At 47.3% G+C, this 23,265-nt stretch overlaps 1 protein-coding gene across 2 annotated transcripts in view; it reads right to left on the bottom strand.

Annotated features, from left to right (window-relative positions):
- The window catches only part of BAHD1 (bromo adjacent homology domain containing 1), a 534,426-nt gene extending 511,331 nt beyond the window's left edge, over positions 1-23,095 (bottom strand). For both annotated transcript variants that reach the window (XM_063947814.1, XM_063947817.1), the window contains exon 1: positions 22,950-23,095. The gene's annotated coding sequence lies outside the window, so the exon portion shown is untranslated. The remainder of the gene's footprint in view (positions 1-22,949) is intronic.
- Positions 23,096-23,265: the final 170 nt, after the last annotated feature.

Below are 23,265 nucleotides of genomic sequence, written 5' to 3'. Positions count from 1 at the left end.
CCAATCCAGCCGTAGAATGAGCCTGCTGAATCGTGTTACAGATCCAGCGAGCAATAATGTTTAGACGCAGGAGCACCAACCTTGTTGGCTGCATACAGGATAAACAGAGCCTCTGTTTTCCTAACCAGAGCCTATCACTGACCTGGTTTGGGAGTGTTGTGGACACGGGGTTTCTTCTGGTGACCGGGAAGAGGAACCGCAACTGGACCGCAGCAGAGATGGCCAAATGTAAGTTTTCCTCATGCAGGATCAGGTCGGCAGTCAGGAGGCACGCGTGGACGCTGAAGGTCTCCTGAAAGACAGAACTTGAAAGGTGCTGATGAATCAGTGAAGAATACCAGGTGCTGGAGGCACAAACTGTGCTAAAGTGCACTGGGGGCTTGGAGACACTGAAGTGCTTGTAGGCGCTGAAGTGCTTGGAGGCACTGAGGAGCAGGGAGGCGCTGAAGTGCTTGGAGGCACTGAGGCGCTTGGAGGCACTGAGGCGCTTGGAGGCGCTGAGGCGCTTGGAGGCGCTGAGGCGCTTGGAGACACTGAGGTGCGTGGACGCTGAAGGTCTCCTGAAAGACAGAACTTGAAAGGTGCTGATGAATCAGTGAAGAATACCAGGTGCTGGAGGCACAAACTGTGCTAAAGTGCACTGGGGGCTTGGAGACACTGAAGTGCTTGTAGGCGCTGAAGTGCTTGGAGGCACTGAGGAGCAGGGAGGCGCTGAAGTGCTTGGAGGCACTGAGGCGCTTGGAGGCACTGAGGCGCTTGGAGGCGCTGAGGCGCTTGGAGGCGCTGAGGCGCTTGGAGACACTGAGGTGCTTGGAGGCGCTGAGGCGCTTGGAGGCACTGAGGTGCTTGGAGGCGCTGAGGCGCTTGGAGACACTGAGGTGCTTGGAGGCGCTGAGACGCTTGGAGGCACTGAGGTGCTTGGAGGCACTGAGGCGCTTGGAGGCACTGAGGCGCTGAGGCGCTTGGAGACACTGAGGTGCTTGGAGGCGCTGAGACGCTTGGAGGCACTGAGGTGCTTGGAGGCGCGGAGGCGCTTGGAGGCGCAGAGGTGCTTGGAGGCACTGAGGTGCTTGGAGTCCTTCTAGGAGGGATGGAAACCACAGGAATGCGGGAGCACTGGAGATCACAACTTCTGTAGGCAGAATAGATGATACTCAGGCACTGATGCAGTGCCTGACGCCTGAATTTATACTTCCCACCACCATCTGGTTAGTGGGAAGTGCCTGATGACGTCACCCGCCCAGACGCCGGGCCGAGCGACGGAAGCTGGGAGCCGCCAGCGAGGACGGTCGCAGAGAGGACCAGCGCGCCCGGAGAGGTAAGTAAGGTGGACGGGGCGGCGGCATGACAGTACCCCCTCCTCTAGGGGTGGCCCCTGGACACTTCCCAGGTTTCGTAGGGTGATTGGCATGGAAGATCCGGATTAGTCGAGGAGCTGAGACCTCAGAAGCTCCTATCCAACTTTTCTCCTCAGGACCATAACCTTTCCATTCTACCAGATATTGCAGGTTCTTATGAAGATAATGAGAGTTCAGAATAGTTTTGATCTCGAAATCTGTCTCAGTTTCAGTTTCTACCGAAGTGGGGCTTGAGGGCTTAGAATGAAAACGATTAAGGATGAGAGGACGAAGGAGAGTAACATGAAAGGCATTTGGTATGCGTAGATGAGAAGGTAATCCCAACTTGCAGACCACAGGATTCAGGATTTGTAGCACAGGGTATGGACCGATGAACCTTGGGGCGAGCTTCATGGCGGGTAGAGGTAAGTAAGGCGGACGGGGCGGCGGCGTGACAGAGCCGTTCTGGCCACATACATTTTCAATGCCCTGACCACATCAAGGGACTTGGAATCCTCCACGTCCCTTGTAGCCACAGGCACCACAATAGGTGGGTTCATATGAAAAGAAGAAACCACCTTAGGCAAAAATTGGGGACGAGTCCGCAACTCGGCTCTATCCACATGGAAAATCAGATAAGGGCTTTTGTGAGACAAAGCCGCCAACTCTGACACTCAAACCAGTGAGACTTAAGGAACCGTAACACCACGTTAAGGTCCCATGGTGCCACTGGAGGCACAAAAGGAGGCTGGATATGCAGCACCCCTTTCACGAAAGTCTGGACTTCTGGAAGAGAAGCCAATTCCTTTTGAAAGAAAATGGATAAGGCCGAAATCTGAACCTTAATGGAGCCTAACTTTAGGCCCAAATTCACTCCTGTTTGCAGGAAGTGAAGAAAACGGCCCAGATGGAACTCTTCCGGAGGAGCAGTCTTAGCTTCGCACCAAGACACATACTTCCTCCAGATACGGTGATAATGTTTCGATGTCACCTCCTTCCTAGCCTTTATCAGAGTAGGAATAACCTCCTCCGGAATGCCCTTCTCCGCTAGGCTCCTGCGTTCAACCGCCATGCCGTCAAACGCAGTCGCGGTAAGTCCTGGAACAGACAGGGCCCTTGTTGTAACAGGTCTTCCCTGAGAGGAAGAGGCCACGGATCTTCTGAGAGCATTTCCTGTAGATCCGGATACCAGGCCCTTCAAGGCCAATCTGGAACGATGAGTATCGCCTGAACCCGTCTTCGTCTTATGATTCTCAGTATCTTTGAAATGAGAGGAAGAGGAGGGAACACATAGACCGACTGAAACACCCACGGTGTCACCAGTGCGTCCACTGCAATCGCCTGAGGGTCTCTTGACCTGGCGCAATATCTCAGAAGTTTCTTGTTGAGGCGTGAAGCCATCATGTCTATTTGAGGCAGACCCCACTGACTTGCAATCTCTACGAAGACTTCCTGATGAAGTCCCCACTCTCCTGGATGCAGATCGTGTCTGCTGAGGAAGTCTGCTTCCCAGTTGTTTACTACCGGAATGAAGACTGCTGTCAGAGCGCTTACATGACTCTCCGCCCATCGAAGAATCTTTGAGGCTTCTGCCTTCGCCACTCTGCTCCTTGTGCCGCCTTGGCGGTTTACATGAGCCACTGCTGTGATGTTGTCTGACTGAATCAGAACCGGTAGACCCTGAAGTAAGGTCTGCGCCTGACGAAGGCCGTTGTATATGGCCCTTAATTCCAGAATGTTGATGTGCAGACAAGCCTCCTGGCTTGACTACAGACCTTGGAAGTTTCTTCCCTGTGTGACTGCTCCCCATCCTCGGAGACTCGCGTCCGTGGTCACCAGAACCCAGTACTGGATTCCGTACCTGCGACCCTCTAGAAGGTGAGCACTCTGCAGCCACCACAGGAGAGATACCCTGGCCCTGGGGCACAGGCGGATCATCTGATGAATCTGTAGATGTGACCCGGACCACTTGTCCAGAAGGTCCCACTGAAAGGTTCTGGCATGGAATCTGCCGAATGGAATGGCCTCGTAGGATGCCACCATTTCCCCCAGCACTCGCGTGCAGTGATGTACCGACACCCTGTCTGGCTTCAATAGATCCCTGACCAAGTCCCGCAGTTCCTGGGCCTTTTCCGTCGGGAGAAAGACCCTCTTTTGTTCCGTGTCCAGAATCATGCCTAAGAAAGGCAATCTGGCTGTTGGAACTAACTGTGACTTTGGCAGGTTTAGAATCCAACCGTGTTGTCGTAACACCCTCAAGGAGAGTGATACTTTGACCAGCAACTGTTCTCTCGATCTCGCTTTTATCAGGAGATCGTCCAAGTATGGGATAATTGTGACCCCCTGCTTGCGCAGGAGCACCATCATCTCCGCCATTAATTTGGTAAAAATTCTCGGAGCCGTGGACAGCCCAAACGGCAACGTCTGAAATTGGTATTGACAATCCTCCACCACAAATCTCAGGAACGCCTGATGAGGTTGATAAATGGGTACATGAAGGTATGCATCCTTTATGTCTAGAGACACCATATAATCTCCCCCTTCCAGACTTGCAATGACCGTCCTGAGCGACTCCATCTTGAACTTGAACCTCCTTAAGTATAGGTTTAAGGATTTTAAATTTAGAATGGGTCTGACCGAACCGTCCAGTTTCGGGACCACAAACAGGGTTGCTGCAGCAGGGGAACCTTGACCACCACTTGTTGGAGACACAATTTTTGAATTGCTGCTAAAACTACCTCACTCTCTGGGGAAGAAGTCGGCAGTGCCAATTTGAGAAACCGGCGAGGAGGCACCTCTTCGAATTCTAGCTTGTACCCCTGGGAAACAATGTCTATTGCCCAGGGATCCACCTGAGAGTGAACCCAGACTTGGCTGAAAAGACAAAGACGTGCCCCCACTGGAGTGGACTCCCCCAGCGGAGCCCCAGCGTCATGCGGTGGATTTAGTAGAAGCCGGGGAGGACTTCTGTTCCTGGGAACTGGCTGTAGCCGGCAGCTTTTTCCCCTTGCCCTTACCTCTGGCAAGAAAGGAAGATCCCCGAGCTCTCTTGGATTTATGCGGCCGAAAGGACTGCATCTGATAATGTGGCGCTTTCTTAGACTGTGAGGAAACACAAGGTAAAAATTTGATTTACCAGCAGTAGCTGTGGAAACTAGGTCCGCGAGACCTTCCCCAAACAACTCCTCACCCTTGTACGGCAAAACCTCCATATGCCGCTTTGAGTCGGCATCACCCGGCCACTGTCGGGTCCACATCGCCCGCCTGGCAGATATCGCCATAGCGTTTGCTCTGGACCCCAGTATGTAAATTGACTTCAAGGTAGTTTCCTGCTTGCGGTCAGCAGGATCCCTGAGGGCCGCTGTGTCCTGAGACGGCAGCGCCACCTTTTTGGAAAGGCGCGTCAACGCCTTGTCCACCCTTGGGGAGGATTCCCACCGTATCCTGTCCTTGATAGGGAAAGGATACGCCATAAGAATCCTTTTGGGAATCTGCACCTTCTTATCTGGAGTTTCCCAAGCACTTTCAAATAACTCATTTAATTCAAAAGAAGGTGGAAAAGTAACCTCAGACTTCTTTTCTTTAAACATGTGGATTTTAGGATTAGGCACCGCGGGGTCATCTAGAATATGCAGCACATCCTTTATAGCAATAATCATATAATGAATACTCCTATCCAATTTTGGCTGCAACCTCGCATCATCATAATCTACAAAAAAATTGAGAGATCACGTCTGCGCTCGTCAGGATAAACTACTAAGGGGGATGAAGTTAGGTATGTACAGTGTCTAAGAGAAAATTAATAAAGTATGGGTTACGTGGTGTTGTTACAATATGTAGAACCGTTTTCTTCCTGTCTGTGTCTTAATTTCTAGTTCTCCGAGAACTAGAAATTAAGACACAGACAGGAAGAAAACGGTTCTACATATTGTAACAACACCACGTAACCCATACTTTATTAATTTTCTTAAATTTTCTCTTAGACACTGTACATACCTAACTTCATCCCCCTTAGTAGTTTATCCTGACGAGCGCAGACGTGATCTCTCAATTTTTTTGTGCATTCATGTTCTAGGGAGTTGAGTGACTCCCTGTAGATATCACCACTGCGACTCTCGAGGGCGCGGCAATCCTTCAAATAACCTTCTCGACTTAATCATCATAATCTACACTAGAGTCAGACTCCGTGTCGGTATCTGTGTCAACTAACTGAGAAAGCGGACGCTTTTGAGACCCAGACGGTCCCTGTGACATAGGGAAAGGCAGGGTATGACCCTCTGTGTTGTCCCTGGACTCTGCTTTGTCCAAACGTTTGTGCAATAAATTCACATTTGCGTTTAAAATATTCCACATATCCATCCAGTCATGTGTCGGCGTTGCCGACAGCGACCCCACACTCATGCGCTCCACCTCCTCCCTAAGAGAGCCTTCCGCTTCAGACATGCTGACACGCACGTACTGACACACCACACACTCAGGGAAAGCTCTATCTGGAGACAGTTCCCCCACAAGGCCCTTTGGAGCGACAGAGAGAGAGTATGCCAGCACACACCCAGCGCCAATTATCTTGGGAAAAAGAAAAATATTACCCAGATACAGCGCTATTCACTGCGCCCAATTATGTCGTCCCCCCCCCCCCCCCTTCTTTAAAACCCTCTGTCACCGGTGATCAGCAGGGGAGAGTCCGGGGAGCCAGCTTCTCAGCGTGTGCTTGAGGAGAAAATGGCACTGGTGAGTGCTGAGGGAGAAACCCCGCCCCCTCAGTGGCGGGCTTCGATCCCGCTCTTTCTTTAAACTGGCGGGGTCTCTGAAATAATATCAAACTGAGTAATTATATTCCTAAAAGCCAGTGCTGAGGTCTACATTGCAGCCCAGGGCGCCCACCCCGCACGCTGCACCCCACAGTGTGCGCTGTGTGTGTGTGTTGTGGGAGCAATGGCGCGCAGCGTTACCTCTCCGAAGCTCTGAAGTCTTCTGCCGCCTGTGAAGTCTTCTGCCTTCCTATACTCACCCGGCTTATATCTTCCGGCTCTGCGAGGAGGACGGCGGCGCGGCTCCGGGACGAACCGCTAGGGAAGACCTGCGTTCTGACTCCCTCTGGAGCTAATGGTGTCCAGTAGCCTAAGAAGCAGAACCTAGCATTTAAGTAGGTCTGCTTCTCTTTCCTCAGTCCCATGATGCAGGGAGCCTGTTGCCAGCAGGTCTCCCTGAAAATAAAAAACCTAACAAAATACTTTCTTTTCAGGAAGCTCAGGAGAGCTCCCTGTAGTGCACCCAGTCTCCTCTGGGCACAGTATTAAACTGAGGTCTGGAGGAGGGGCATAGAGGGAGGAGCCAGTACACACCCATACCTAAAGTTCTTTTTAGTGCCCATGTCTCCTGTGGAGCCCGTCTATTCCCCATGGTCCTTACGGAGTCCCCAGCATCCTCTAGGACGTAAGAGAAACTCTCTGTAATTCTGTATCCAGAATCATACCCAGGAACGACAGCCGTGTTGTCGGAACCAACTGTGATTTTGGCAAGTTTAGGAGCCAACCATGTTGTTGCAGAATCGTCAGTGAGAGCGCAACGTTTTTCAGCAAGTGCTCCTTGGATCTCGCCTTTATGAGGAGATCGTCCAAGTACGGGATAATTGTGATACCCTGCTTGCGCCTGAGAACCATAATTTCCGCCATAACCTTGGTGAAAATCCTCGGAGCCGTGGACAGACCAAATGGCAACGTCTGAAATTGGTAATGACAATCCTGAACAGCAAACCTCAGGTAAGCCTGATGTGGAGGATATACGGGGACGTGTAAGTAGGCATCCTTTATGTCGACCGACACCATAAAATCCCCCTCCTCCAGACTGGAGATCACTGCTCAGAGAGATTCCATCTTGAAATTGAATTTTTTTAGATAGAAATTGAGGGATTTTAGGTTCAGAATCGGTCTGACTGAGCCATCCGGCTTCGGGACCATGAACAGGCTCGAATAAAAGCCTTCCCCCTGTTGTGACGGGGGTACCGTGACAATGACTTGATTTTGACACAGCTTTAGTATTGCAGCGCATACTACCTCCTTTTCTGGAAGAGAAGCTGGCAAGGCCGATTTGAAAAATCGGTGAGGGGGCACGTCTTGAAACTCTAATTTGTACCCTTGGGTTACTATTTCTAATAGCCAAGGATCCAGGGCCGAGTGAACCCAGACCTGACTGAAGAATTTGAGACGTGCCCCCACCGGTGCGCACTTCCGCAGAGGAGCCCCAGCGTCATGCGGTGGATTTGGTAGAAGCCGGAGAGGACTTCTGTTCTTGGGAACTTGCCACAGCCTGTGACCTTTTTCCCCTTCCTCTCGCAGCAAGGAAGGAGGACCCTCGTCCTTTTTTTAATTTATTGGGCCGACAGAACTGCATCTGATAGTGGGGCGTTTTCTTTTGTTGTACAGGAACATAAGGTAAAAAATAAGATTTTACTTACCGATAAATCTATTTCTCGGAGTCCGTAGTGGATGCTGGGGTTCCTGAAAGGACCATGGGGAATAGCGGCTCCGCAGGAGACAGGGCACAAAAAGTAAAGCTTTTCCAGATCAGGTGGTGTGCACTGGCTCCTCCCCCTATGACCCTCCTCCAGACTCCAGTTAGGTACTGTGCCCGGACGAGCGTACACAATAAGGGAGGATTTTGAATCCCGGGTAAGACTCATACCAGCCACACCGTACAACTTGTGATCTAAACCCAGTTAACAGTATGATAACAGCGGAGCCTCTGAAAGATGGCTTCCTTCAACAATAACCCGAATTAGTTAACAATAACTATGTACAATTATTGCAGATAATCCGCACTTGGGATGGGCGCCCAGCATCCACTACGGACTCCGAGAAATAGATTTATCGGTAAGTAAAATCTTATTTTCTCTATCGTCCTAGTGGATGCTGGGGTTCCTGAAAGGACCATGGGGATTATACCAAAGCTCCCAAACGGGCGGGAGAGTGCGGATGACTCTGCAGCACCGAATGAGAGAACTCCAGGTCCTCCTTAGCCAGAGTATCAAATTTGTAAAATTTTACAAACGTGTTCTCCCCTGACCACGTAGCTGCTCGGCAGAGTTGTAATGCCGAGACCCCTCGGGCAGCCGCCCAAGATGAGCCCACCTTCCTTGTGGAGTGGGCCTTTACAGATTTAGGCTGTGGCAGGCCTGCCACAGAATGTGCAAGTTGGATTGTGCTACAGATCCAACGAGCAATCGTCTGCTTAGACGCAGGAGCACCCATCTTGTTGGGTGCATACAATATAAACAACGAGTCAGATTTTCTGACTCCAGCTGTCCTTGCAATATATATTTTTAATGCTCTGACAACGTCCAGTAACTTGGAGTCCTCCAAGTCACTTGTAGGCGCAGGCACTACAATAGGCTGGTTCAGATGAAATGCTGACACCACCTTAGGGAGAAAATGCGGACGAGTCCGCAGTTCTGCCCTGTCCGAATGGAAAATCAGATATGGGCTTTTGTAAGATAAAGCTGCCAGTTCTGACACTCTCCTGGCCGAAGCCAGGGCTAGAAGCATGGTCACTTTCCATGTGAGATATTTCAAATCCACCTTTTTTAGTGGTTCAAACCAATGAGATTTTAGAAAGTCCAAAACCACATTGAGATCCCACGGTGCCACTGGAGGCACCACAGGAGGCTGTATATGCAGCACTCCCTTAACAAAGGTCTGGACTTCAGGGACTGAAGCCAATTCTTTTTGAAAGAAAATCGACAGGGCCGAAATTTGAACCTTAATAGATCCCAATTTGAGACCCATAGACAATCCTGATTGCAGGAAATGTAGGAATCGACCCAGTTGAAATTCCTCCGTCGGAGCACTCCGATCTTCGCACCACGCAACATATTTTCGCCAAATTCGGTGATAATGTTGCACGGTTACTTCCTTCCTTGCTTTAATCAAAGTAGGAATGACTTCTTCCGGCATGCCTTTTTCCTTTAGGATCCGGCGTTCAACCGCCATGCCGTCAAACGCAGCCGCGGTAAGTCTTGAAACAGACAGGGACCCTGCTGAAGCAAGTCCCTCCTTAGAGGTAGAGGCCACGGATCTTCCGTGATCATCTCTTGAAGTTCCGGGTACCAAGTCCTTCTTGGCCAATCCGGAACCACTAGTATCGTTCTTACGCCTCTTTGCCGTATAATTCTCAATACTTTTGGTATGAGAGGCAGAGGAGGAAACACATACACCGACTGGTACACCCAAGGCGTTACCAGCGCGTCCACAGCTATTGCCTGCGGATCTCTTGACCTGGCGCAATACCTGTCCAGTTTTTTGTTGAGGCGAGACGCCATCATGTCCACCATTGGTCTTTCCCAACGGTTACCAGCATGTGGAAGACTTCTGGATGAAGTCCCCACTCTCCCGGGTGAAGATCGTGTCTGCTGAGGAAGTCTGCTTCCCAGTTGTCCACTCCCGGGATGAACACTGCTGACAGTGCTATCACATGATTCTCTGCGCAGCGAAGAATCCTTGCAGCTTCTGCCATTGCACTCCTGCTTCTTGTGCCGCCCTGTCTGTTCACATGGGCGACTGCCGTGATGTTGTCCGACTGGATCAACACCGGTTTTCCTTGAAGCAGAGGTTCTGCCTGGCTTAGAGCATTGTATATTGCTCTTAGTTCCAGAATGTTTATGTGAAGAGACGTTTCCAGGCTCGTCCATACTCCCTGGAAGTTTCTTCCTTGTGTGACTGCTCCCCAGCCTCTCAGGCTGGCGTCCGTGGTCACCAGGATCCAATCCTGTATGCCGAATCTGCGGCCCTCCAATAGATGAGGACTCTGCAACCACCACAGAAGAGACACCCTTGTCCTTGGAGACAGGGTTATCCGTAGGTGCATCTGAAGATGCGACCCTGACCATTTGTCCAACAGATCCCTTTGGAAAATTCTTGCGTGGAATCTGCCGAATGGAATTGCTTCGTAAGAAGCCACCATTTTTCCCAGGACTCTTGTGCATTGATGTACAGACACCTTTCCTGGTTTTAGGAGGTTCCTGACAAGCTCGGATAACTCCTTGGCTTTTTCCTCCGGGAGAAAAACCTTTTTCTGAACCGTGTCCAGAATCATCCCTAGGAACAGCAGACGAGTTGTCGGCATTAACTGGGATTTTGGAATATTCAGAATCCACCCGTGCTGTTTTAGCACTTCTTGAGACAGTGCTAATCCCATCTCTAGCTGTTCTCTGGACCTTGCCCTTATTAGGAGATCGTCCAAGTATGGGATAATTAATATGCCTTTTCTTCGAAGAAGAATCATCATCTCGGCCATTACCTTTGTAAAGACCCGAGGTGCCGTGGACAATCCGAACGGCAGCGTCTGAAACTGATAGTGACAGTTTTGTACAACGAACCTGAGGTACCCCTGGTGTGAGGGGTAAATTGGAACGTGGAGATACGCATCCTTGATGTCCAAGGATACCATAAAGTCCCCCTCTTCCAGGTTCGCTATCACTGCTCTGAGTGACTCCATCTTGAACTTGAACTTCTTTATGTACAGGTTCAAGGACTTCAGATTTAGAATAGGCCTTACCGAGCCATCCGGCTTCGGTACCACAAAAAGAGTGGAATAATACCCCTTCCCTTGTTGTAGAAGAGGTACCTTGACTATCACCTGCTGAGAGTACAGCTTGTGAATGGCTTCCAAAACCGTCTCCCTTTCGGAGGGGGACGTTGGTAAAGCAGACTTCAGGAAACGGCGAGGTGGATCTGTCTCTAATTCCAACCTGTACCCTTGAGATATTATCTGCAGGATCCAGGGATCTACCTGCGAGTGAGCCCACTGCGCGCTGTAATTTTTGAGACGACCCCCCACCGTCCCCGAGTCCGCTTGAGAAGCCCCAGCGTCATGCTGAGGCTTTTGTAGAAGCCGGGGAGGGCTTCTGTTCCTGGGAAGGAGCTGCCTGTTGCTGTCTCTTCCCTCGACCTCTGCCTCGTGGCAGATATGAATAGCCCTTTGCTCTCTTATTTTTAAAGGAACGAAAGGGCTGCGGTTGAAAGGTCGGTGCCTTTTTCTGTTGGGGAGTGACTTGAGGTAGAAAGGTGGATTTCCCGGCTGTAGCCGTGGCCACCAAATCTGATAGACCGACTCCAAATAACTCCTCCCCTTTATACTGCAAAACTTCCATATGCCGTTTTGAATCCGCATCGCCTGTCCACTGTCGCGTCCATAAAGCTCTTCTGGCCGAAATGGACATAGCACTTACCCGTGATGCCAGTGTGCAGATATCCCTCTGTGCATCACGCATATAAAGAAATGCATCCTTTATTTGTTCTAACGACAGTAAAATATTGTCCCTGTCCAGGGTATCAATATTTTCAATCAGGGACTCTGACCAAACTACCCCAGCACTGCACATCCAGGCAGTCGCTATAGCTGGTCGTAGTATAACACCTGCATGTGTGTATATACTTTTTTGGATATTTTCCATCCTCCTATCTGATGGATCTTTAAGTGCGGCCGTCTCAGGAGAGGGTAACGCCACTTGTTTAGATAAGCGTGTTAGCGCCTTGTCCACCCTAGGAGGTGTTTCCCAGCGCTCCCTAACCTCTGGCGGGAAAGGGTATAATGCCAATAATTTCTTTGAAATTATCAGCTTTTTATCAGGGGCAACCCACGCTTCATTACACACGTCATTTAATTCTTCTGATTCAGGAAAAACTATAGGTAGTTTTTTCACACCCCACATAATACCCTGTTTAGTGGTACCTGTAGTATCAGCTAAATGTAACGCCTCCTTCATTGCCAAAATCATATAACGTGTGGCCCTACTGGAAAATACGGTTGATTCGTCACCGTCACCACTGGAGTCAGTGCCTGTGTCTGGGTCTGTGTCGACCGACTGAGGCAAAGGGCGTTTCACAGCCCCTGACGGTGTTTGAGTCGCCTGGACAGGCACTAATTGATTGTCCGGCCGTCTCATGTCGTCAAACGACTGCTTTAGCGTGTTGACACTATCCCGTAGTTCCATAAATAAAGGCATCCATTCTGGTGTCGACTCCCTAGGGGGTGACATCCTCATATTTGGCAATTGCTCCGCCTCCACGCCAATATCGTCCTCATACATGTCGACACACACGTACCGACACACAGGGAATGCTCCTAACGAAGACAGGACCCACTAGCCCTTTGGGGAGACAGAGGGAGAGTTTGCCAGCACACACCAAAAGCGCTATATATATATATCAGGGATAGCCTTATAATAAGTGCTCCCTTATAGCTGCTTTGTTATATCAAAATATCGCCATAAATTTGCCCCCCCTCTCTGTTTTACCCTGTTTCTGTAGTGCAGTGCAGGGGAGAGACTTGGGAGCCGTCCTGACCAGCGGAGCTGTGAGAGGAAATGGCGCCGTGTGCTGAGGAGATAGGCCCCGCCCCTTTTCTGGCGGGCTCGTCTCCCGCTATTTAGAGAAATCAGGCAGGGGTTAAATATCTCCATATAGCCTCTGGGGGCTATATGTGAGGTATTTTTAGCCTTTATATAGGTTACATTTGCCTCCCAGGGCGCCCCCCCCCAGCGCCCTGCACCCTCAGTGACTGCGTGTGAAGTGTGCTGAGAGGAAAATGGCGCACAGCTGCAGTGCTGTGCGCTACCTTTAGAAGACTGCAGGAGTCTTCAGCCGCCGATTCTGGACCTCTTCTGTTTTCAGCATCTGCAAGGGGGCCGGCGGCGCGGCTCCGGTGACCATCCAGGCTGTACCTGTGATCGTCCCTCTGGAGCTTGATGTCCAGTAGCCAAGAAGCCAATCCATCCTGCACGCAGGTGAGTTGACTCCTTCTCCCCTCAGTCCCTCGCTGCAGTGATCCTGTTGCCAGCAGGAATCACTGTAAAATAAAAAACCTAGCTAAACTTTTTCTAAGCAGCTCTTTAGGAGAGCCACCTAGATTGCACCCTTCTCGGCCGGGCACAAAAATCTAACTGGAGTCTGGAGGAGGGTCATAGGGGGAGGAGCCAGTGCACACCACCTGATCTGGAAAAGCTTTACTTTTTGTGCCCTGTCTCCTGCGGAGCCGCTATTCCCCATGGTCCTTTCAGGAACCCCAGCATCCACTAGGACGATAGAGAAATGATGACTTACCCGCGGTAGCTGTAGATACCAGGTCAGTGAGGCCGTCACCAAACAAGACACTACCGTTAAACGGTAGAGACTCCATAGTCTTCTTAGAGTCAGCATCAGCATTCCATTGATGAATCCACAATGCCCTCCTAGCCGAGACTGCCATGGCATTGGCCCTTGATCCCAAAAGGCCAATATCCCTTGCAGCTTCTTTTAAATATGCTGCAGCGTCTCTGAACTGACCCAGAGTCAAAAGCACGCTATCCCTGTCCAGGGTATCTATCTCAGATGACAAGTTATCTGCCCACTTTTCAATAGCGCTACTCACCCATGCTGAAGCAACGGCAGGCCTGAGCAGCGAACCTGTAGTGACATAAATGGATTTTAGTGTATTTTCCTGCTTACGATCCGCAGGGCTGCCGTGTCAGGAGACGGAAGCGCTATCTTTTTGGACAGACGCGATAGAGCTTTGTCCACCGTGGGGGTTGACTCCCACTTTTCCCTGTCCCCAGAGGGGAACGGATATGCCACCGGAATTCTTTTGGGAACCTGTACCTTCTTGTCAGGATTTTCCCAAGCCTTTTCAAAAAGAGCGTTCAGTTCATGAGAGGGAGGAAACGTTACCTCAGGTTTCTTTCCTTTAAAAATACAGACCCTTGTATCAGGAACAGCAGGGTCCTCCGTGATATGTAATACGTATTTTATCGCCACAATAATGTACTGAATGCTTTTAGCCAGTTTAGGATTCAATCTGGCATCACTATAGTCGACACTGGAATCAGAGTCCGTGTCGGTATCTGTATCTGCTATCTGGGTAAATGCACGTTTACGTGACCCCGAAGGGGTCTGAGCTTGCGACAATGCATCCTCCATGGATTTTCTCCATGTCTGGTTCTTAGACTCAGATTTATCTAATCTCTTAGTCAACCGAGCCACATTTTCATTCAAAACACTCAACATATTTACCCAATCAGCCGTCGGCTATGCCGACACGGTCACTCCCACAGCCTTTTCTGTCCCCACTCCAGTCTCCTCCTGGGAAGAGCACTCAGCCTCAGACATGTCGACACACGCATACCGACACCCACAACCACACTGGGGCTATAGGGGATAGACCCACAGCAAAGCCTGTTAGAGAAACACAGAGGGAGTTCTGCCAGCTCATAACCCAGCGCCTATCCCGGTTCTGAAGCGTGTAATATACTGCCCAGACCTGTTAGCGCTTTTAAATTCAAAAAATAGCACCAAATCACTTGTGCCCCCTTCATTTTGCACCCTGTTACTTGTACAGTAGTGGGGGAGGCCAGGCTCAGCGTCTCTGCAGCTGTGAAGAGAAAATGGCGCTGGTCAGAGCTGTGAGGGTTAAGCCTTGCCCCCTTAATGGCGCGCTTCAGTCCCGCTTATTTTTATATATTTATACTGGCGGGTGTCTGTATTTAGTGCCCAGGCACTGTATACTCTTGTGCCAGTTGCTATTGAGGTTTTTATGCTGCCCAGGGCGCCCCCCCTGCAGTGCCGTTTTGTATGTGGGAGCATGGCGTGCAGCGCGGCCGCTGCGCGGTACCTCAAAAGCCGTCACTGAAGTCTTCTGATCTTCTTCTACTCACCCGGCTTCTGACTTCTGGCTCTGCAAGGGGGTTGACAGCGCGGCTCCGGGAACGAGCCTCTAGACGTACCTAGCGATCAGACCCTCTGGAGCTAATGGTGTCCAGTAGCCTAAGAAGCAGAGCCCTGAAACTCACAGAAGTAGGTCTGCTTCTCTCCCCTCAGTCCCACGATGCAGGGAGCCTGTTGCCAGCAGGTCTCCCTGAAAATAATAACCCTAACAAAAAGTATTTTTTCTGAGAAACTCTGGAGAGCTCCTCAGTGTGCATCCAGTCTCACTGGGCACAGAATCTAACTGGAGTCTGGAGGAGGGGCATAGAGGGAGGAGCCAGTTCACACCCCTTTTAAAGTCTTAAAGTGCCCATGTCTCCTGCAGATCCCGTCTATACCCCATGGTTCTTGAAGCATCCCCAGCATCCTCTAGGACGTATGAGAAACAGTGCTGCGGCTCTTGAAGTCTACTTAAAAAGCTCTTTTCAGGGCTGCCTAGAGCAGCCCCATCTGTTAGTGACCTGCTCTGCAGGCACCAACTTACAAACTGAGCTCCAGTGTCCAGAGGCGGGGTTATAGAGGAGGTGGTGCAGTGCATCCTGGGAACAGTCAAAGCTTTTGCCTGTTGGTGCCTCGGATCAAGATCCAACTCTATACCCCGATGTATTCCCTGTGGAATCACAGTGTACCCCGCAGCAGAAAAAACGCTGTCTTATTTAACTTTAGTTGTTCCCAATTAATATTTTTTTATTTTGTTGCCCTGAAATTTGACATGCAGCACCTACGCATCTGTCACGATTCCCGATACGCCAAGCTGAGAACCGCTGCTCATGACACCTTACTGATTACCTCAGCACGTGTGGTAAATCAACAAAGGTAATTGCCACCAGCAGAATCACCTTTTGAGTCAAGCCCAGGGTGAACTCCTGCTCTCACCCGCACACACAATTATTAATGCGTAAAAAATTAGGTATAGTAACATGAGCCTCTTGGGGCTTTGGTGTGAAAACACAGAATCCAGAACTAAAATTAATATTTTTAATTCAAGTAAAAACTTCAAAGCTTATAGTTACAGAAAAACAATGGTTACAAATATATAATAGTGTAAGTAGTCACATCAGTAATCACAATTTCAAGAAATAAAAATAAGGGAAGAAAAAGACAATGTTCCGATCACCTGTAGATTTGGTTACAATCCTGGATTTACTGTTGGTTTTCTATCTTGTGTCTTTACAAAGTCGTATTTACATGGGCTCAAATACATTTATCAACTACTGGACTCCTCCACCATATTCTTATGATTGTTAAAAGGAAAAATACCCACAGTGTCAGATTCCTTAATTTATTTTCAAATCCGTAGCTATTACCGCCTTGTTGCCACAACTTCCTAAACCAGGGAAGGGTTGTAGGTTGGATGATGTGCTGTGTCACTGCTCTTCTATGACGTTTTCCACATCTATCATATACACTCGCATAAGACGTGTATTATGTCTCGATATGGAGACGATTGGACTTGCTAAATTTCACTCCACAATTCCTGCTATATCTATGCCTGTCATTCTCAGAATCATTTGTTAAATTAAACTAAACAATTAATATCAACATCTTATTACTCTATGCTTATTTTACTTCTATGGTTAAATTAATAAGGTGGGAGTTTTTAGAACTGGTAATGTTGCTCATAGCAACCAATCAGATTCTACTTAACATTTGTCTGCCTGCTTCTAGAAGATAATATATAGAATCTGATTGGTTGCTAAGGACAACATCACCAGTTCTAAAAAAAAATTCCACCTGGGACGAAGCTAAAATGCCGCCGGGCGGGATCCTGGCGGCCACAAAACCGACGCTGGAATCCTGCCTGGTGGCCATATTACCGACATCAAAATACGGAAAGAGGTGGGATTCCCGGTGTCAAAATACGGACGCGTAGAGTCCCCATCATCCTCTCAGTGGGAAGCGCTCGCATCCTGACATACGGGGGGGCACATGCGGGGGGATGGGTTAGGTTTAGGCATTAGCAGGGGGGTTAGGGTGTAGGAATGGGAAGGTTAGGGTTAGGTACCGGGGAGGGAGGGTTAGGTACCGGGGAGGGAGGGTTAGGTTTAGGCACTAAAAAGGGGAGGTTAGGGATAGGCACCATGGGAAGAGGGTTAGGTTTAGGCAGCGGGGAACGGAGGGTTAGGGTTAGGCACCATCGGGGAGGGTTAGGAACCCCCCAGGGTGGGTTAAGGTTAGGTACCTACAAGGGAGGGTTAGGCTTAGGGTAAAGGACAGGGGAAGTTTAGGGAGTTAACTTCAGGGTTGTCTGGATTTTAATGGCCGGGATGCCGATGTCAGTTTTCAGACCATCGGTATCCAAGCCATCGGGAATACATACTGAACCCTCCCACCTTAGTACATTTATCCTCTAGACTCAAATTATTTTAAATGTAACCAGCCAGAGGCAGATTTGATGCTCTGTATGTGTGGTCAGGTGCAAAATTGTTGGTTGCTAATTCATAATTATATACGCTCTGGGTTGCTAATTCATAATTATATACGCTCTTCCCTGGGAATAGTTTTTGATCTGACTCCTGAGTGAGCCATGTGGGACCTCATTTTTCATCAACTTTGCCCCAACTTCCTGATGGTACTCGCCAATTATTGGCAAAAATTGCAGCAGCAAAAAAGACAATTTTATCTCAGTAGGTTTCATCCGACGCATTAACCTTGGCTCTTTTACAACCCAGAGTGTCACGCCTATTCCATATGTACTGGCTAGAAATATCTATCAATAAGGATAAGGGGGCAGATAATTTTTTATTCACTTGGCTTCCATTGGCAGAATTCAATTCTTTTTCTGCTGGCAGCCACTAGATGGCACCCAAACGGAGCTATTCAATTATAGCTCAGTTCGGGCGCAATGGCTGACGGCGCATTCATTTCATGCGCACAGTTACCCATTGGGGTGCCCAATCAGCACTTTTCGCAATCGCGCCCAGCACTTTGGTCGGGTTTATCTGGTTTAGCCGTATAAAGCAGCTCTCTATAGGCGTGATAAAAAAGATCAATTGAATATCACCCCGCAATTCCTGTCACTTTAGATGGGAGGTCGGGCGAGATATAACAATTGATTATCGACCCATATGTCCATTCTTTACCTCCCCAAGTCAAAGAAACACTACGGTCCACAGCTCACTAAACGGCTTGGTGTAATCTTGAAGTATTGTATGCGGGCAGTCCCCCTTTTTAACATGCTTATCTTTGGAATTAATGTACTGCATACATGTGACTGTTTCTAAGTTTGGTTATGAAACTCCATTTTCACATAATTAGGCGCAAAGGCAGCAAACTCTTTACAACTTATGCTTATTTTCCTGAACGGTTCTATGTTACTGGGCGCAGTACGGATGGTGTAATAGTTAGCATTACTGCCTCACAGCACTGAGGTCATTGGTTCGATTCCCACCATGGCCCTAACTGTGTGGAGTTTGTATATTCTCCCCATATTTGCGTGGGTTTCCTCCGGGTACTCCGATTTCCTCCCACAATCCAAAAATATACTGGTAGGTTAATTGGCTTCCAACAAAAATTAACCCTAGTGTGAATGTGTCTGTGTGTACATGTGATAGGGAATATAGATTGTAAGCTCCACTGGGGCAGGGACTGATGTGAATGGACAAATATTCTCTTTAAAGCGCTGCGGAATATGTGTGCGCTATATAAATAACTGGTAATAATAATAAATGTTACTTGCTCTGTCATACCCATTAAACTTTATTTTGCTATAGTTACTATATGACTGTTACTCATATTTGTACTTTATCTCAGATACAACTAAAGCTGGGTACACACTTGAGCAATGTAAGGCCAATTTGCCGTTTTCGTAACAAAAAATATCCTGCACATCAAACCTACTGATATCGTTAGCAACCTTGTTTATGCCTATTAAGAACAGAACATGATCACTCTGTCCTTCATAATTTTCGTTCCAGTGTGTACACAGAAACTGGGCTCAAGGGCAATTGCTCCAATGTCGGAACAAATGCCTGTCGCTCCAGTGTGTACCCAATTTAAGGGATACTTAGATTTTGTGGAGATCAGGCATTGTTTTTGAGAGATTTCCCACAAAATAGTGTTAATAAAAAGGCTCCTAAATTGTCGGTCTCTACACATTTGTTGCTCTCAAATTGATGTTGCCTAAAGAAATAGGTATCTATAACCACAAAATACAATCTGCAAAAATGACTTAAAAATGCTTACTCTCTGTGCTTTCCTACACAATATGCAAATCTAATTAAAGCATTATAGGCACAATGGAAATTCCAACCGCTAGCATATAGTATAGGTACGATGTCTATTGTGTATATAGGTGTCAGTTAGGTGTATAAAATATACAAATAAATAGCAAAATAGAACATTATGGAAGAAGAAATCATAAATTATTTTCCCTTTCATTTCATCCCAACCAGCTTATTTTATAAACATAGATGTCACCTCTATATGCACCATAGGCATCTTTCCTGTAAAACACATAACAAAAAAAGATTAAAAAAAACAAACAACTATCTAGCTACCATTGCCATTAGTCACACCAACAATAGAGAGAGATAACTCTAGACCAGTAATAGTCACAACCTGATGCACTGGGCAACTAGCTAATCTATAAAAAGAGCCGCACATTACATTTGATCACAGCAGAAACTTAAATACATACATTTAATCAGTGAAAGTGACATTTATGTATCATAACACATCAACAGTCTATTTAAACACACAATACAAGATATAATAAATACAACAAAAGGGGGCAGCAAGAAGGCTAGGACAGCCTGCTGCTCATCACAGCTCTAGGGTTTCAGGAAACCAGTTGAACGGGACTTCCTATAAGATTTGGCGCTTTAATCAGGGAATTGATCAGTTAATTTTTTATTGCAGATTTAGGCATTTTGTGATGGAATTCACAAATGTGTTTGTGTTGTTAAGATACACTTTTCCATAAATTCATCACTATTTAATATTACAGGTTGAGTCTCCCTTATCCAAAATGCTTGGGACCAGAAGTATTTTGGATATCGGATTTTTCCGTATTTTGGAATAATTGCATACCATAATGATATATCATGGTGATTGGACCTAAGTCTAAGCACAGAATGCCTTTATGTTTCATATACACCTAATACACACAGCCTGAAGGTCATTTTAGCCAATATTTTTAATAACTTTGTGCGTTAAACAAAGTGTGTGTATATTCACAAAATTCAGTTATGTTTCATATATACCTTATACACACAGCCTGAAGGTCATTTAATACAATATTTTTAATAACTTTGTGTATAAAACAAAGTTTGTGTACATTGAGCCATCAGAAAACAAAGGTTTCACTATCTCACTCTCACTCAAAAGATTCCGTATTTCGGAATATTCCGTATTTCGGAATATTTGGATATGGGATACTCAACCTGTATTATAATAATAATAATAATAATAATAATAATAATAATAATAATAATCTTTATAGCAATTTTCTGACAATACTCAAAGTTCTTTAAATATGCAGATTAAATAACACATGATATAAAATGCAGATTAAAAACACATGATATAAAATACATTTATAAACAGACTAGGGGCCAAATGTAATAGAGTGAGAGTTTCAGAAAGTGAAAGGTTTGGTAAAGTTTTGCAGTTTTTCTTAAAGTGGCAATCATTTACACTGCAAAATTAGGTTGATCTTGCTGTGTAAATGATTGAAACTTTAAAAAAAAACTGCAAAACCTTACCAAATCTCTCACTTTTTGAAACTCTCACTCAATTACATTTGGCCGTTTATGTTTAAACACAGGATTAAACTCAAAATACACACAATTTCTAAGGTTACATGAAACTACAAAGAGACTTTTTAAATAAAAATATATTTTATCACTCAAATATCATTTATCTGCCAGGTCACAAATTATGAATCAGCTTTTGAACTAATGATTCACTCTACTAATAATGTACTTTATTTTCATTTCTATGGTCTTCTTAAGAATGTTATTGTTAACAAATAGGAGCTTATACAAAACACAATTAGGCCAGGATGTAATGAAGTCCGACTTTGTCGGCCGTGCGGGATGCCAGCTGAACTCTGATTTTTATTTAAAAGGGCAATCTTATACAAGGCTAAATCATGCCTTTAATCTCTGAATAATAATTAGTCAATCACACAAATAGGGGTCAATCCAATTGGCTGCGATATCGCAGATGCGAATCAGCACGGCAGCGGCTGCACTTTACTGTGGGCCAAATTCACACAAAACTGCTTGCCACCCCATAGAGATCCAAGCAGTTTTGTGCATATTGGGTCCGATTCGCGGCCGCAAAGGGTGTGAGATCGGGTGCCGTTGCCACCGTTTAAACCCCATTGCAACAGCACTTTGCACCCTTCGAAGGTAATTGAATTTACCCCATAGGGTCATACTTTAGCAACCAACTTTAATGGCAGCTGCTATTTTGCATTTTGATCCATAGGCTTTGTATAAGTAAACGTTTCTGGACAACTTTAGTCCAGCAATGCAACTTTCAAAGCATACAATATTAGGCTAATATCAATACTCTATATCCAAATCATAACAAAGCAAAGACGTTTTCAGAATAATCTGGTGTCAATTCATCTTCCAAACGGTATTGTTACAAAGCCACAGTTGCGTCTAGCAAAATGAAAGGTTGGAGCTTATTTTGTGTGGTCTCAAAAGTTTTGTAATTGTCTCATAAATCCATACATTCCAACCACCTCAGTCAGCCAGTGTGTTTACCTACATCAGTATCTGGAACATCACAGCTAATAACTAATTATCCCTGTCATGTCCACAAATGTCCTGTGGGTTTGACATGGAAGTTGTTTGCTCACTACTACAGAACATACTGTATGTCAGTCTTTATCAGTGCTGAAAATCCCCACAAGGTGTTCTGAGCCATCCAGCACTTTAGAGGTTACTCCAAAACGTGACGTCAAAGCAGCCCGTCACACCTTCATTACATGTGATGTCACACCAGCTGCTGGTTTATAAACAGATAAGTGGAGGAGTCGTGTTAACCCTTTCGTTGCAATGCAGTGATGGTAAACAGAGGAGGGCAGGTGACATGGGGAGGTGTGTGGGGTGTGAATTTAGTTCACGTGCCCTAGATAAGGTTTCTGTGGCCTGCTCTAATACAGAAACACAGGCCAAAGAGTGCATATCCGAATTATGGGACATTCTATAGGTCTCTTATCAGCAGCCTCAGGCCCAATCCTTTATATACAACAAGACTATGCTTGACCTGTTCTGACATACTGTGTGCAGCAGACAACCTCCCTATAAAAGCAGCAGAACTGGAGCAACTCAGAGACTGACTTCCCTAAAAGCAATGTAGTCACAAGCTCCATTTGTTTGCATCGACAAAGTAGTGACACCACATCATATAGCTGGGCTGACCAACAATATCTTCTACCTGGCAACCCAGAGCCTGCACACAGTGCCAGGCGGATCTCCTGTGCCCTCTCCCGTGCGCCACACATCCTTCCTATACCCTCGACTGCAGCAGCGTGCAGGTGACATCCTGCAAGGACGCAATTCCACAGCACTGTGCCACCATGCAGATCACATGCACACATCGCGTGGTAACAGGTGTGTGGCACCCAAGGGTGTCCCATCCATCATGTGGGAGGTTCTCTGGCCATGCAGAGACAGCAAAGCACCCTTCAGCACACACTAGTCCCCAGGAACATGGCTAATTAGCGCACTGCAAGCCCTGGCAGCATCGCATACCACTACAGGGCACATGCGCCACGGGGTGACCACTCGTTATTACCACCATCACATATCTGCCATGGTGGTGCCAAGGTTGTTGCATGCATGCATGGAATGGGGAGGGGGGTATAGAGGTGGAAGTCTACACACATTAATACAGCAAATATTGGGTCTCCGGCTCTTACCTGGCATATAGGCTGAGACAGTGGGGCACATCCCGGGGGCAGCCTGGCAGCGCCATCTTTCCGGGGATCCTGGATTTTCCCAAGTATCAATTTGCATTAAAAGAAAACACACGGAGAGAGGAGGGTAGGAGGAGAGCAGCAGCCATCTGTAGGGGGGAGGAGTGAAAGTCAGCATCCAGATGGGAGGGGGAGAGGAGAGACAGAGAGGAGTGTAAGAGACAGCCTGCTCAAAGATGGGAACTGAGTATGCACAGCTACAAGTGACACAATTTGTATAGCATAGCACAAAGACTGTATTTGAGAGGGTCACATAGTG

The sequence above is a fragment of the Pseudophryne corroboree genome, chromosome 12, assembly GCF_028390025.1.
Source record: "Pseudophryne corroboree isolate aPseCor3 chromosome 12, aPseCor3.hap2, whole genome shotgun sequence".
NCBI lineage: Eukaryota > Metazoa > Chordata > Amphibia > Anura > Myobatrachidae > Pseudophryne > Pseudophryne corroboree.
The sequence above is the reverse complement of the archived record's forward strand: the minus strand, read 5'-3'. Positions and strand labels throughout refer to the sequence as shown.